General features: G+C 48.3%; 1 long non-coding RNA gene across 2 annotated transcripts; it reads left to right on the plus strand.

The window, feature by feature from the left end:
• The first annotated feature begins 11791 nt into the window (after positions 1-11791).
• Positions 11792-15941, plus strand: LOC108541632 (uncharacterized). 2 transcript variants are annotated; one of them, XR_001889005.1, is made up of 3 exons: positions 11792-11878; positions 12486-12639; positions 15648-15941. It is a non-coding gene; the product is annotated as an uncharacterized LOC108541632 (long non-coding RNA). The 2 variants fall into 2 exon arrangements; XR_001889004.1 differs by lacking the exon at positions 11792-11878 and adding an exon at positions 11925-11992.
• Positions 15942-17203: the final 1262 nt, after the last annotated feature.

Consider the following 17203-nt stretch of genomic DNA (forward strand, 5'->3'; position numbering starts at 1 on the left):
CTCCAACACCTTCTTGAGACCTAAGTTTTGATAGTTTTCCAGTAAGGGGCCACCTTGAGTTGGCACGTGAGTGCCTGATGTGATGGGGGAAGTGTGGCAGGGGTGCAGAGGAGGCTGGATGTCCCCTTCCCAGAGAAGGGGGCATGACAGCGGGAGTCTCAGGACAGCCAGGACAGCCTCCAAGTGATCAGACACCACATGGGAGGCAGAGAGGAGACACTAAGGAAGAAGGTGGGGTGATACTGACATGGTCATCTGGGTAACTCAATGGGCAACTCAGCACTCAAGCCACAATGGGGGAAACTAATCCCAGGAACAAGATTCCTCCCAGAGGACTGGGTCCAGATGGCCAGCTACACACAGAAGAGGCCGTGAGTGCAGATGAATTAGTGGTGTTGGGGTTGGGGCATCAGGGGATGGATTGGGAGGATGCAGGCTCCCTTCTCTGCCCCCAATAGCTGCAGAAGGAAGAGGCCCAAGGGGCTGCGTGGAGGGACCCTGGCAGAAGGCCGAGATCTACACATAGCCTTCAGCTGTGTCGCTTGGACACATTATGCGAGAATGAAAAGCATCTCTGACATTCAGGCAACACTTTGCTGTCTCAAGACTGGTTTCTTCTGGAGAATTCCAGGACGAAGGAAAAAGAAGAGAGAAAACTGGATGGCTGATTGAGAAGGACCGGGGATGCTCTCCAGAAACTATATGGGGTTCTCCCAGGACCGCAGAGGCCCAGCTCCATCAATCAAGGATGAGGAAGGCCCCTTTGGTCCAGTGGCAATCAGTGCCTTTGTTTAGCATACCTGGGTTCATGTGCATGGATAAGTGAGAAGAGCACAGATGTCAGGCTCTGAGGAACTGAGCTCAGACTAGTCCTATATGAAGGATTCGAAGCATCTTCTCCCATCCCTGCTAAATCCTCCAAATTCATTGATTAATTCAGGGCTCCAACTATGCACAGGGGCTATGCTGCATTTCACAGAGGCAGCTGGGGATGCAAGAGACACGGCTGTTGGCCCTTAGACCTCACAGCCCAGTGGGGAAGTTAGGCCTGGAACAAAGATGCCAGGTGGACTGGCTCAGGGAGGCACGAATCCTGGGGGTACCTCACAGGTTCACACCTAACATCTCAGCTCATCCTCCCGCTGCCAGAGTGGGACTTGCAATATCAGCCTCAATTTATAGGTGTGAAAACACAAACACTGTTGGTTCTGAGATTAGAAACAGGTGTCATCCTGGTCCCAGAACCCCAGCGTTCAGGGTTCTAGGGGCCACAGTGGATTATTTGTCTGCTGTTCCAGGTGGAAGCCGCTGCTTCAGGCTGGGCCTTCTTTGCTTTCCTCCAAACTCCACAAAGTCTGCAGTCTGCTGTTCATAGAATACTATGAATAGTACATGCCCCTGCATCCTCTCCACTACCACTCTAAAAAATCTTAATAGACTTCATATTTCAGAGCAGTTTTAGGTTTACAAACAAATTTAGCAGAATGTATGGAGCCATTGCCAGACACCGTTTCCCCTCCAGATACAGGCGTACAACTTTCTTGTTAACATCTTGCATTTGCTATCATCGACAAACTGGTATCGATACACCATCATTCACTGAGGCCCACACTTCACATTAGGGCTCACTTTTTTGTGTCATAGGATTGTATGGGTTTTGTGAAATTTATCCAGTAAAACAATATAATACAGAATAGCTCCACTGCCTTAAACATTCTCCAGCCTGGACAACGTAGTGAGACCTCATCTCTAAAAAAAATTTAAGAATTAGACAGGTGTGGTGGCACACACCTGTAGTTCAGCTACTTGGGAGGCTGAGGCAGTAGGATCCCTTGACCTGGGAGGTCAAGGCTGCAATGACCTAGCCTTGACTATGCCACTGCACTCTAGCCTGGGCAACAGAGCAAGATGCTGTCTCTAAAAAAATAAAATAAAATAAAATAGAATACTCTGTGCTTCACTTATTCATTTCTTTCTCCCCCAAACCCCTGGCAAGCACTCTTCACTGTCTCCATAGCTTTGCCTTTTTCAGAATGTCATGGAGTTGGAATCACATAGCATGCAGCCATTTCGGACTGGCTTCTTTCACTTAGCAACATGCATTTTGAGTTTCTTCTGTGTGTGTGCTTTCCTCCAAACTCCACGAAGTCTGCAGTCTGCTGTTCATATTTCTTGGTGCAACAGCTCATTTTGATCACTGAATAATACCCCACTGCATGGATGCCCTACAATTTGTTTACCCGTTCACCAGTTTAAGGACGTACCTATTCACCAGTTTAAGGACGTACCAGTTCACCAGTTTAAGGACGTACCGCTTGCTTTCAAGCTCCCTGGGTTTTGAATAGTGGAGACTGAAGAACTTCCTTGTCCACCTTCCCCCTAAATGAATTTCAGATAAGCTAATGGCTTCTTGCCTTCCCTACATGGCCAGCCCCACCTATCATTTCAACAGCGAGCCTCTGCCTCCTGCCTGGCCGGAAGGATTTGGTTACTCTTCCCCAGTTTTGACTGTGAGCTTGGGGGTCGGGCTGAGTGACTGTGCAACTCCTGCCTTGTCCCCTCGAGGTAGGATGTGGGACTCAATTCCAGAGGCTGGGCTCAGACACTGCACCAAACTGAGGACTAGCTAAAAGAGGGATGGGGTGGAAACAGCTTTCCGTAAGACACACCCACAGCATGGCAACACCCAGGTATTACCCTCCCTTTCCATGGCAATGACCCGACCACCTGGAAGTTACCGCTGTATTTCTAGAAATGTCTGCATAATCTGCCCCTTAATTTGCATGTAACTTAAAAGTGGGTTTAAATATGAGGGTAGCACCATCTCTGAGCTGCTGCTCTGGGCTCACTGCCTATGGGGGAGCCCTGCCTCACAAGGAGGGATCCCTCTGCTGCTGCTGTGCACGGCCACTTCATTAAAAGCTGCTGTCTAACAACACCAGCTCAACCTTAAATTATTTCCTGGGCTAAGCCAAGAACCCTCCCAGGCTAAGCCCAATTTAGGAGCTATCTTATCCTGCCTCACCCTCATCACTGTGCTGTCTCTTGCAGCCTGCAGGTAGCACACATGGTGCCCCATGGAGTCCTGTGAGCCCTTCTCGCCGTACAATATTTTAGATGTCAATTAACAACATTGCCCTGCTCTCTCCCACTTAGGAACTTAAGCATGGGGAATTGGCAAGTCTAAAGCACTCTGCATTTATAAATAGTCTCCTTCTTTGGGGAATCTCAAAGACTATTATGATTTGCCTTTCATTTATAAATGATTGCTGGGAAAGGCACATTCTCAACCAAAAGTCATTGCTCTTAAGAGATAATGATCTTTAGTGAGTGTGCCATGGCTTTCTCTATGAAAGATACAATTTATTGCACTTGAAATTCATTGTTTGGAGGAATATTGTGAAAGTATGGGAGCTCTCTCTCACAGCTAGAGGAAGAATCGGGTCCTAGGTGGATGACTTGGACTCTTGGTCTTGGACTCTCAGTCTGAGGTTTCTGAGAAGCTCCATACCCAGGAAATTTCCAATCTTCCTGGACCAAGGAAAAGCAGGGCCAGCTTTCTACCCTATTCAAAGACTGCAGACTGAGTACTTTAAGCACAGTCTCTCATTTCATTCTTGCTCCCACTCTCTGAGGGAGAAACGAGACTTAGCAGAGAGGAAGTAGCTCTGCTGTGGTAGGTTGAAGGTGCTGGTGTTCTTTGTGACTCGTATCAGGGATACAGGAGGATGGATTCCCCTTTCTGAAATCTGGACCAGCCTTAGCAGCTTCTTCGCTGGATACAATGCAATCAAACTGCTAGATCTTCAAGACTAGATCATGAGAAGCTATGCAGCTCACATTGGGGCCTCTTGGTCCATTTTGTCTGGGACCCTGAGCTGCTGTATAACAGGTCTAAGGACCCTGAGACCACCAGGCTGCAGAGGCCAAGTGTAGGTCACCTCCAGCTGTCCTTGCCAAAGTACCAGGCATGAGCCTGAAGTTCTGCAGAGCCTCTAGGCCAGCCCAGTCCTTGATTGAGTGCCACCAAATGAGCCCCATTCACATCACCTGGAACAGATGAACCATCTGGCTGAGCCCTGTCTGAATTCCTAACCCACAAAATTGCGAAATGCACTCCAAGATGACTGTTTTAAGCTACTAGGTTATGGGATGATTCACTATACAACAGTAGATAACCAGCTTTAACACTGTTCTACTTAAGAGGCAGACCCATAGTCTTGTATCCAAAGCCTGCTCACTTAACCACTTGTGGGTAAGACATAGGGAGAAAGCCCACTCTCACTTCCACCATGCTGCTGATGCTGGGGAGCTCAGAGGCTGCGCCGGGCAGCTGTTTGAGGCTGTGGGGTGGCTGGAGGTCCCCATGCTTCCCTGTGCCCACAGAGAACAGCCAATGGGCTCAACCTTTAGTTGATTCAGTCTCAAACACAGAACTCAGACCCTAGAAATACCAACTATGTCCATAATGAGGTTTTTCTTCGCTCACACAGCTGGAAGGAAGTAGCCCATTCCCGGGAGGCCCTGATGCTGCCTGCACACCCTCTCCACGCCTGCCCTTCACATATGGAATGCATTACTCTGCTCACACTCTTGTTTGCAGGAGAGAAACAAGACAGGAATCATGTATCTCAGGTTTTCAACCACAGAAGGATGGGGTGGGGGAAGGAGAAGAGGACGAAAGGAAAAGGATATTTTAAAAAGGTGTGAAACAATGCCTTTCAATAGGCTAAAGTATGGGTTATGTGTCTTTCCTTGGGAATCTGGCCTGTTGTTTTCTTAAAGACTGAGCTGCCTCAAATGAGCCTGGAGAGTTGCTCAGGAGGTGGGCTGTGTGTGAGTTGAGTGTGTAGTAATCAAGGAAAGGAAAGCAGAGAACATTGCCTCTTATCGCTCCCAGCATTAGACATAGTGCCCTAAGAGAAAGATGTATTGGGGAAAATGGGATATTAATTGGCTCTAAGAGAATCAATGTAGGAACCAAGCCAGGAATGAAACTTCTGTAATTCTAAAGCTCTCTGCTTCCCCTGACAATTGGAGGCTGACATCACGACACTGGCCCCAGGACCACCACTGTGTGGCAGCTGCATTGGAGGGGCAGCATCCACGGAGCTTACTCTCCCTACCTCATTACACATGGAAAATCCACAAAGCAAGGACAGAATGAGTGAGAACATACAACCAAGAAAGGAATAGACTTTCCAAACTTTACTTGGTGGGGGCAACTTATCCCAGGAGCAGGAAGAGCAGGTTCTGCCCAATTTGTTCTCCTCTCTAGGCTCATCTTGCAAATGAAATTTAGGATGGGTGGTTTGCTAAAGGCAATCCCAGATCCACAGCATTCAGTTCCAAGCCAGTGAATGTGGTGGCCCCAAGGCTGGCTCTTTCTTGAAGTGTCCCCCAGCCAAGTCACATCCCTAGTGTCCCCAAAGGGCAGGGAAAATGCAGAGGTCAGTTCAGAATGGATGGTCAAGGAGGGCTTCTCTGTGTCACAGTGGACACACTGGGGTCCCATGAATGGATGGTCAAGGAGGGCTTCTTCATGTTACAGTGGACACTTTGGTGTCCCATGATGCATTGCCTAGGTCCACCGCTGATGTCAGGGCTGCTCCCACGCAAGCTACTGGCTGCCCCTCTCAGTCCTGGTCATGTCTTCTGGCTTCAGGGCCTCCTCAGATGTGTGCAGGCTGAGCTGAGAGAGAATGAGAGAGAGAGTGTGCCTGTGTGTGTGGGGAGGCATACTGGTAATCCCCTGGGGGCAATCAGCAGTGGTTAGAGTTGACGAATGTGCCCTCCCAGGTTCCTGTCCTTTGTAAAACCAATCTCTCAGGTTATCAGAGTGATTTGATGGGAATGGAAGAACTGTGCTATTCAAAATGAACAGGGAAAGGCCTTTTTCTGAGTGTGTTTCCCTGGTTCTGAGAGACCAGCCCCTGCCCCAGCCCCGGGTGCCCCATCAGGGACCAGCTCAGTAACCCACTCTTGTTGGCTTCTCCACCTTCTCTCTCCCTACTTCTAAAATAATCTCTTAAAAAATAAATACAAATTTGTTTATTTACTTTTTCTATTTAGTGGTGAGTACACTTAACAGGAGACTTACACTCTTAAACTTTTCAGTGTACAAGACAGCATTGTTTAGCATAGACACAACAATACAGCATTGTTTAGTGTAGACACAACGATACAGCATTGTTTAGTGTAGACACAATGTCGTGCAACAGATCCTTGATCTTAGTCATGCCATGTAACCAGAACATCATCCCACTGAACGGCAGTTCACATTTTCCCTTCCCAAGCCCCTGGAAACCACCATTCTACTTTTTGTCTCTGTGAAATCGCCTTACCTAGGAACCTCCTATAACTGGAATCGTGGTATTTGTCCTTTGGTGACTGCCGTCTTTCATGAGTGTCATGTTCTCCAGGTTCATCGATGTTGCTGCGTATGGCAGGACTTCTTTCTTTTTATAGGCTGAATAGTATTCCAGTGTATGAATAGAGTGCACTTCCTTTATTCCTCCCTTGAGGGACACTTAGGCTCTTTCCATATGGTGGCTATTGTGGATTTTCCTGCAGTGAACACGGGGCTGCAAATATGTCCTCCCTCAAGCACATAGGGAGCATTCTCCAGGACAAGTCACAGATGACATCACCAAACAAGTCTTAACTAATTGAAGAACACTGAGATCACACCAAGTATTTTTTCCAGTCACTATGGAACGAAATCAGAAATCAATACCGGGAAACTCACAGAGATGTGGAAATTAAACCTCCCACCCTGGAACAGCCAATGAGCCAAAGGACAGATCCAAAGGGGGATCCTGAGACAAACGAAAACCCTACGCAACAAAACTTACAGAGTACAGCAAAAGCAATGCTAAGAGGGAGGTTTATAGCGATGCATGCCTACATTGAAAAAGAAGAAACTCTCAAATTAACAACCCAATGTTAGACCTCAAGGAACTAGAAAAGGAAGAATAAATCAAGCCCAAAATTAGCAGAGGGAAGTCACTCCAAGTAGAGCATTTGGGCAGAGGGCACACAGAAAGTTTTAGCCACATTTATGTAGAATGAAAATCCAGTTCTCGTTTTCAAACCATACAACTGAAATCGAACATTTTACCTCCCAGCATCTTCTGAAGCAAGAAAAGCTTCCATTCAAAGGGAAGCAAGGGGGCACCAACCCAGCCAGCATCCTCGCTGCAATCAGAAACCCAAGTATTTTCTGAGTTGTGAACTGTTTTTCTGAGGTCTAAACCAAAGTCAGGACACAGGCCCCCTATGTTGGAAAATTCAATGGCAGCATAGCCACCTCCAGGGGCGTGTATTTGCATAGCCTTTTACACAATGGTGCATATTCATTTACATAGATTTTCCTGTTGTGTTCAAAATGCCATTGACTCTGGTATGTAAAATACAGTATAATTAATAGTTCAGCTTGAATCAAGTGTATTCACACACATTATCTAAGGCCACTGCTAGAGGGGAGCCAGTGGCAGCCCCTGGGTAAAGGATTTGGCTGTCCACCTCTTCTCTGAATCCAAGGGCATGAGCTGGATAGCTGGGAGTCAAGACTCATCTGTGGGCTGGAGGAAGAGCCAGCTGCCTCCAAAGCAGGGAGAAGAGGGTGGAGGGGAGGCTGGAAACGCTGGAGGAATAGTGACACCAGGTGCAGAGAAAACGCCGGGAGGAAAAGCCGTTCCCTTTTTATTTTAAAATGGTATATTTTGGCGGGCATGGTGCCTCATGCCTGTAATCCCAGCACTTTGGGAGGCTGAGGTGGGCAGATCACTTGAGGCCAGGAGTTTGAGACCAGCCTGGTCAACATGGCAAACCCCCATCTCTAATAAAAATACAAAAATTAGCCGCGCATGGTGGTGCATGCTTGTAATCTGAGCTACTCAAGAGGCTGAGGCAGGAGAATCACTTGAACCCAGAAGGCGGAGGCTGCGGTGAGCCAAGATTGTGCTACTGCACTCCAGCCTAGGTGACAGAGGGAGACTCTGTCTAAAAAAAAAAAAAAAAAAAAGTACATTTCCTCCAAATAATCGGATCACTTTGCACTCAAATACCTTGAGAGATTGATTTTACAAAGGACAGCACTTGGAGAAATCCAAAATCTACCAGGAATTTAGAGTCGGACTTTTGTGGTCATAAGGAAAGCTTGACAGTTGTCAGGAGGATGGGCGAAGCTCCTGATCTTGGTATTTGGGCTCTCCTTTGTATCAACGGGATCTTTTTTTCAGCCAGAAAAGAGTGAATCCCGATTCACACTAGCTTACGATTTTTAAATATATATGTTGACTTAGGTAGCTCAAAAGCCGAGACAGATGAGGCTGAATTCAGGCATGGCTGGATCCAGGTGCTCAAGAGATTTTTCCTGACCTGTGGGCTTTGTCTCCTTTTCTATTTGCTCACATTAGCTTCATTTTGAATGAAGTTTCTCCTTCTAGTAGCAAGAATGCCATCAGTGGCTCTAAGGTATACCTACCTTCTCAGCAACCCCAGCAGCAGGGAGCTGAACATATTTAATTATTTTGGCGAAAAGGTCTCATTGGACTAACCCGGTTACTGTAGCTCTCTCTGAGCCTGACACTATGCCAGGATGACTGGATGCTCTGATTGGCCAGGTCTCAGCCACAACTGGAGGTCGGGGTGGAGTCGGTCAACTCAAATCTCACTGATGAGGGTGAAATCTCCCACTGAAAATTGAGGATCTGTTATAAGAAGGCAGCGGTGGCAGATGCTGGGAAGGCCAAAACCACTGCATCCATGAGACAGCAACACTAAGCTGTGGCTCTCAGCACAAGGTCTGGGGAAGGCCAAAACCACTGCATCCATGAGACAGCGACACTAAGCTGTGGCTCTCAGCACAAGGTCTGGGGTCCCTCCCTAACAGCCCAGGGAACTCCTGAGTTTGCACTATGGCATTCGTGACTTTGGGAAATAGAGCTGGTGTCAAAAGCTACATATATCTGTAATACTCCTAGGCATCCATTTTACTTTCCTTTAGATGGAGCCTTCAAATAAAAAGAAATTTTCTGTTCTAAGCATAGGTTCTGCTCCAAACATGCAAAACCCCTTTAATTACCCACATTGGCTGCACCGAGAACCCTTCTTGGTGACTCCAGACTCCCTGTGGGAGCAGTGTGGGTGGGAGCTCACCCTGCCTCCCTGTGCCCTGCAGGGCCCTTCCCCTGCTGCTGTGGGCTCCTCCTCCCGGGTAGTGTCTTCTCCCTTTGCTCACCTTGCACACAGTGAAGTACTTTCAGCTCAGGTCACTGAACAGAAACCCGCAGGAGCCGGTGCACACCGAGGCGACTCTTCTAAATCAATACAAAAATCATGGCGGTGACATTTCACCTTCACAGGGTGCAGCTCAAACAGAGCCGGGCTGGAGCAGTAAAATTGAAACTAAATGGAATTTCAGGGGTGACGGCGGCGGGGGCTGAGGTGGCGAGGTTGCCTTTGTAGCATAAACTCATATGCATTATAAAAAATATCGCCCGAATCTAAAGAACTTGGCACGCTTCCAGGAGACGAGCAGACGCTGCAGTCGTGTTTACCCAGCATGCTTCAGCAAACTTTCAATCTATTTACAGGTATGCATGACAAACTGCCTTGAATGGATGAGTTATTGGTTCTGCTATAAATGAAATTAATAATATGAGGTGGAGGAGGTGTAGTAATAACACCATTAAAGCCAGCTAAGCTTGGAGACCAGAGATCAGCTTTCAAGTGCAGCCGGTTTCTCACCAACTGCGGTGCGTAGCCAATTGACCCAGGCACAGGCTCAGACTATCTAAATAGGTAGAAAAGGCAAGTGTCTTGAACAGGTGATTAGCGAATACATAAATCTGGAAGGAAGGAAAGGTTGTGAAACAAAATCACATCCCTCCACAACAGTGTTTTTGAAGGCCTGAGATGCCCAGTCTTCTTGCCAAGGTCAGCTGTCACGGAGCAAGGAGGCCATCCCTTATTTACAGATGGGAGGGACAGTGGAGACGCAGTGTCACCCGGCTAGTCTCCCAATTTATCAGAGGTGATAATGGAGCAGTCTGGTGATACTCAGCTCTCGCCTGAAAATAACCACAAAGCCACTGCTTCCGTTTCCATCAGGCAGTTAGAAAGGGTGCTCCGATGTTGGTCCATAGCAACCGGGAAACGCCGTGAGATTTGGGGGGCCCCGAGGTCTTCTTTATTATTGAAAATCTGTTTCCCAGGCAGTGCAATAGCAGGTATTTTTCCATGACAGAATGAATGGCATATCCTTGTTTGTACAATACATGACAGCACACAGATTTTCCCTGAAAACTTTGTAAAGTAATCGTTTCACAACTAGAGCAGCGGGTATCATAATGCTGTTACTGCTGTTTACTGAAAGACAAACGACTCTCCGAGAGATGGGCCACGTCTCTCAAGGGGAGCACCCACCCCTTTACTCGCCATGCGCAAGAGATTTGCAGAAAATTCTTCACAGGACGGTATTAGTGGGGATTGCTAATGGTGACACTTGTTTCCGTGAAATGCACACACACACTCATGCACACACTCACACACTCATGTACACACTCAACCACACACCCTCATGCACCCACATACTCATGCACACACTCATGCACACACACGCACATGCACACATGCACACACACTCATGACACACTCGTGACACACACACATACACACCCTCACACACTCATGAGCACACACACACACACTCATGTGCACACACACACAGTCATGCATACACACTCATGTGCACTCACACGCTCAGGCATACATACTCATGGGCACACTCACACATGCACACACACTCATGCACACACCTGCATGCACTCACATGCACACTCATGCACACACTCACACATGCACAGGATTCTGTGTTCTCTACAGGCATGCACACACTCATGTGCACACTCACACACTCACACATGCACAGGATTCTGTGTTCTCTACAGGCATTTTTCCCCATTCATCAAAATATGAAACCTGAATAATTCACCCCAAACTCATATCCAATAATGTAAAACCTCATCATGATTGACGGGAGTTGCAAGTGAGTAACGTATCCGCAGCCTCTGGATTTTCTGTCGCTCTGGGCAAACCCAAATTAGGGAGAACAGAAGCCGTGCAGGAGGGCGAGGCCAAGCTCTGACACTGCTCCCCTCCCTGGCTCTGCCTGCATGTGGAGAGGCTTCACACTTATTTTTCAGAGGCCAGGAAGCTTTATAATTATTGAAATGAAGCGGTGCTTTGAAAGTGATGTCAAGTCGCTGGCAGCATAATGATCCAGCAGCACAATGTGCTGTCAAATGATCCAGCTGTTGGGGTGTTCCTGGACTGTTGGAGTGTTCCCGGGCTGTTGGGGTGTTCCTAGGCAGTTGGGGTGAGCTGTACTATTGGGGTGGGCCTGGGCTGTTGGGGTGTGCCTGGGCTGTTGGAGTGAGCCTGTGCCGTTGGGATGTGCCTGAGCTGTTGGGGTATTCCTGGGCAGTTGGAGTGTTCCTGGACTGTTGGGGTGAGCCTGGACTGTTGAGGGGTGTTCCTAGGCTGTTGGAGTGTTCCTGGACTGTTGGGGTGAGCCTGGACTGTTGAGGGGTGTTCCTAGGCTGTTGGGATGTGCCTGGGCTGTTGGGGTGAGTCTGGGCTGTTGGGGTGTTCCTGGACAGTTGAGGTGAGCCCGGACTGTTGGGATGTGCCTGGGCTGTTGGGGTGTTCCTGGGCTGTTGGGATGTGTCTGGGCTGTTGGAGTGAGCCTGGGTTGTTGGAGTGTTCCTGGGCTGTTGGTATGAGCCTGGGCTGTTGGGGTGTTCCTGGGCTGTTGGAATGTGCCTGGGCTGTTGGAGTGAGCCTGGGCTGTTGGAGTGTTCCTGGGCTGTTGGTATGAGCCTGGGCTGTTGGAGTGAGCCTGGGCTGTTGGAATGTGCCTGGGCTGTTGGAGTGAGCCTGGGCTGTTGGAGTGAGCCTGGGCTGTTGGGGTGTTCCTGGGCTGTTGGTATGAGCCTGGGCTGTTGGGGTGTTCCTGGGCTGTTGGTATGAGCCTGGGCTGTTGGGGTGAGCCTGGCAGAGCCTTTTTGGCAACTCCTGGACGCTGATCCCTGTTAGACCCTTTAATGGGCAGTGTTTAATTGGGAGTGGCATGCCTTTCAAAGCATTCAAAAGCCCTGGGCTGTACCTCTGGCTTCCTCAGTTCTGTGAGATGCAGCTACCCCATTCACCTAGTCAAGGTGAATGCTGCTGAAGCCCAGCCAAGATGGATCGACATGGTTTGGCCTGGATTGGCCTGGGTTAGCCAGGGTTGACTTGTATTGACCTGCTTTGGCTTAGGTTGACTTCTGTTGACCTAGTTTAGCTTAAGTTGACCTGGGTTGACCCCTGTTGACCTGGTTTAGCTTGGGTTGGGCCTGGGCTGAACTGGTGCAGTTTGAGTTGCCCTGGGTCAAAGTGTGTTAACATGGTTCAGCCTGGGTTTGCTGCCTGCCCCCCAGGCCCAGCCTCCCTTGAAGAGATCTCCTGAAGATCAGCCTTTCTTGGTGGAGGAGTTGTCTTGGGGCCACACACCCTCTTCTGAACACACCTGGAAGACTTTTGGAGTAAGAAAGGGAGATGTCGTCAGAGGCCAGCAGGGCACTAGGGATGAAAGTGAGTCTCAGTGTCTCAATGAAGCCCACCACAGTGTGAGACTAAGAACCAGAACGGGAACCAAGGGAGGCATGGCAGGTGCCAAGTATACAGGGATAAGGTGGCTTCACTCCATTTTAAAAAGAAATATCTGTTGCAGGCAGCTGGTGAGGAGTAGAGTTTGATACATGCAACTCTGAGAAATAACTCAGAGTTCCGGAGACTGAAAAGTCCAAGACTGAGGTTCCAGCCAGCATGGTTCCTGGTGAGGGCTCTCTTCCTGGCTTGCAGACAGCAGCCTTCTTGCTGTGTCCTCACACGGCCTTTCTCAATAGGTGTGCGTGGAGAGACGTCTCTTTTTTCTTTTCTTTTAAGGTCACAGAGCCCATCATGGGGGCCCCACCCTCATGACCTCAACTACCTTGATTTCCTTCCCAAGCCCCCATGTCTGAATACTATCATGATGGAGGTTAGGGTGTAAGCACATGAATTTCAGGGGAGTACATTAAGCCCATAGCAGGTTTGTCAGTGTGCCTGGGGGCTCACACACTTACTCTGGCAGTGCCAGCGCCAAGCCCGAATGTCAGCAGGTCACCCTCCAGCAGTAACTGAAAACCCCATGTTAGTTTTCTGTCCCACATAATGGGGACAATAAGGGTTGTGGTGAACATTGGATGAGGGGCTCTTCACAGTGCTTATCCCCTGCCTGGCTGGCAGCAAGTTCTCAAGAGTGTATAGCAATGTTTATTTGTGCACTGTTGTGGTTTTACTAGGCAGGAGGTCTGTTGCTGGAATGTTGATGCAGTTTGCCTTCTCTGTCTAGGGAATTCTCCTGCCAGCCCCCGGAGGTGTGCTGAGCTCAGAGTGGACACTCAACATGCCCTTTGCTCAGCAGGTGCCAAGTGTGTGGGGACTGGGCCTGGTGGAGATTCCAAACTAGCCTGTGGACTTGACCTTGGATATACCTTGCTCAGAAGCAGGGGAGCCACCATTTGGTCAACCTAACCCTAGGCATGGAGACTCCTTCACAGCATGGGGAATGGGAGCAGGGCTGGGAGAGGAAGAACATTCTAGAAATGTGCTGCTGTTTTACCAGTTGGGGCAGACAGGCATCATGGAATTTGACAATACAGAAAAAGCCCTAAAAGGGATTTTAAAAATGAAAATACCACTTACGGTCAGTAAAATTTACCCTTTTAGGGTGCAGTTCTGCAAGTTGTTAAATGCTTCAGTGGTTTGCTGTTGTTATTGTTTTTCTTGCTAAGGGACACTTGGATTGTTGCCAGTATTTGGTGATTACAAATAGGACTAGGGGCTGTTATCAATACATGTCTATTGTACAGACATTTATTTTGTTTCTGTTAGATAAAGACCTAAGAGTAGGATTGTGGGGTCATGTGGCAACTGTAGGCTTCAACTCATAGGAAGCTCCCAGACTGTTTTCCATAGTGGCTGCTGCATTTTGCATTCCCACCAGTAACGCAGGAGAGTTCCAGTTGCTCCAATTCCTCCTCAGCACTTGGTATTGCCAGTTTATTGTTTTGTTTTGGCTGTCTTTTTTTTTTTTCTATTCCCATTTATTCTAATAGGCGTGCAGTGTGTCTCACCAGTGGCTTTAATTTGCATTTCTCTGGTGGCTGAAGCCTTTGCATGTGCATATTTGCCATCTATATATCTTCTCTGGGGAAGTGTCCGTTCAAATCTATGCTGCTCTCCAGTCATGGGACAAGGACAAGTGCCCTGTCTGCAGCAGTTATCTTCATTATCAACACCGTGGGTGAGCCTAGACACCCAGGGCACAGGGACATAGCAGGCCAGAGGGGCCCAGCTTGCAGGGCAAACACTGCGAAGACAGAAGACAGAATTCGTGGCATAGACTGTGTGGGTGGGTGGGGGGGGACATCCAACATTCCGTGGCGGGATCCGGAAAGGCTTCCGGAAGGAGATAGCACTGAGAGGACAGGCCGGGGATCATCCCACGCAAAGGCAATGCGGAATGCAGGAACCTGGGCTGGGCTGGTGGCAGGGAGGGAGGGGAGAAAAGCAGGTGAGCGACGGCCCTTCCTGGCCTCAGCTGATTGACCCAGCATTGACATGTGACCTGGAGGGATGCTCCCCATTGGGCAGGAGCAGCCAATCATGGTCTTCCTTCGGAGAGTCCGGAATTGAGGTCAGGAGATGGCTTGGGAACCAATGGGCCACGTGGGACGTGGAGTATCTTTCTCCTTCCGGTCTGCACCTGGCCAGTGAAGGAGAAGCAGAGGTGAGGCAGCGACCGGAAGTAGGAGTCCCACATTTATGAAAAACAACAAACACGTTGCCAAAAATAAATAAATAAATAAATAAATAAATAAATAAATAGCTTTATTATGAAGTTCAGGAGCCAGATTGCTTAACCCTGTTACTTATTCTTAAACACTTTATCAGGCCGGATGCAGTGGGTCACGTCTGTAATCCCAGAACTTTGGGTTGGGAGGTGGAGGCAGACGGATTACTTGAGGTCAAGAGTTCAATACCAGCCTGGCCAACATGGTGAAACCCTGTCTCTACCAAAAATACAAAAATTAGCCAGATGTGGTGGCGGACACCTGTAATCTCAGCTACTTGGGAGGCTGAGGCAGGAGCATCACTTGAACCCGGGAGGCGGAGGTTGCAGTGAGTCGAGATCAGGCCACTGCACTCCAGCCTGGGCCACAGAGTGAGACTCGGTCTCAAAAAATCAAAACAAAACAAGCAACAGCAACAAAAATCTCACACATGATCAGAATTTCCCTGGAATGAGAATATATATATCCTTTGTTTCTCCAGTTCCTCTATACAAATATTAGGTTGATCCATTTTTTGATGTCTAAATGGTAATTTCATAGGGTTCTGTTGAACATATCAATATACAGGCATACATTTATTAATTCTCTTTAATTCATAGTTTGCTACTGCCTGCAAATTTCAACATAGCTTTCAGATACACAAAGAGCTCTAGGAACAAAATGAGATGGTGATTTACGAAGCCCTATTTTTTTCCATTGCAGTCTCGCCCAGAGATGCGCACAGCAGGCGCGCCGTGGCTCTCGGACGCTAGGTGGCGCTGTCTGCAGCTCAGCGCCCTCGCCCCGCCGGGCTTGAGGTGCAGCCGCGCCTGCGGGGGTTTCAGCAGGGGCATTGCAATGAGACCAGCAGTGATGGATGCCGTCCTTCCCCAGGCCTGGCTAACAAGGAGGAAGGAGGAACACACTCCCAGGGGAAATGAGACACTGCGAGAATCACAGGCCAACCGGTTGCGGGGGAACTGCAGGGAGAAAGAAATTTACTTGCAAAAAAATGGTGAAGGGCAAATAAAGTATTGAGCTTGTGCAGCATAAATAAAAAGGCTTTGGTTTTATCTCTGGAAAGTAAGAACAAAATAGAACAATTCCCATTTCAAAAAGCTCAGACTTGTGGGAATAAAACCTCTTTCCCTTTTGCATTATAGAACAACGCCACAATTTCCAGCATCATCCAGAGACTGCAAAGGACTCACCTCAGATTATAGGGCCCAAAATGGTCTCCTCATTTGGGGCCTCTTTATAGTTCATGTATATTCAATCAGCAGAGCCCTGGTTCTACTTAGTGAGAGCATGGAGGCATGCGGCTTCCCAGGGTCCCGCCCAGAGCCCAGAGCCCAGAGCCAGAGCTCGGCAGCGGGGGTTCTCAAATGCTGCACGAATGGATGGATGAACGAACAAAATGAAAAAGAGCATCCTAATACCATTAGCTCCATGTTCAAGTGAAGTAGCTCTAACTTGCAAATCTGTAACTGCTACGAAAAGTCCAGTTCTGTGATAAGCCTGCTATTTACACGATCATGATTTATATCCTTGCTCTCATTACAAATTTAAAATTCTGCATTTTCTGGTGCATAGCACCTTCCTTTTTTGGCTCTAATGATGACTTACACACATTGCATGGTGGGCCGGGTGCCTCTCCAGGCACCATCTCATTTAATGTGTAAAATGGTCCTGTGGAGTAGGTATGCTAATGACCTCCACGTTGCAGGAGAGGCTCTGCAGGGCAGGGATGCATGTGGGTGATGTGAACAGGGCCAGTGGACTCCAGAGCTGTATGAGTTTCCTATTGCAGCTGTGACAAATTGCCACAAATGATACAAAGTTACCATCTCCAGGTTCTGGAGGTTGGAGACTACACTGGGTCTTACTGGGCGGAAGGCTCCTGGGGAGACCCATCCAGTTTCTACAGGCCGCTGCATTTCTTGGGTTATGGCCCCTTCCTCCATCTTTAGTAATCACTCACTCAAGTTCCTTAATCACATCTGCAAAGTTCCTTTTGCCACGTGAGGTACCATATTTCACAAGTTTTGGACATTAGGGTGTGACTTTTTTTGGGGGGGGGGGCATTATTCCACTGGCCACAGGAACCTTGTGGTTTTTATGTGGTCTCTCTGCCCAAGCCTTGTAACTGTTATTTCCAATGGCAATTTTACATTCATTTTATTTTCACAATTTGCCTCTCTACATCCTCCCATTGGCTTATGAGTATTTTCCAATTTCTAGCTATAAAAATAGTTGCCTCCATTTTAAACGCTCCCAAA

Source organism: Rhinopithecus bieti, unplaced genomic scaffold, assembly GCF_001698545.2.
Source record: "Rhinopithecus bieti isolate Rb0 unplaced genomic scaffold, ASM169854v2 scaffold_20477, whole genome shotgun sequence".
NCBI lineage: Eukaryota > Metazoa > Chordata > Mammalia > Primates > Cercopithecidae > Rhinopithecus > Rhinopithecus bieti.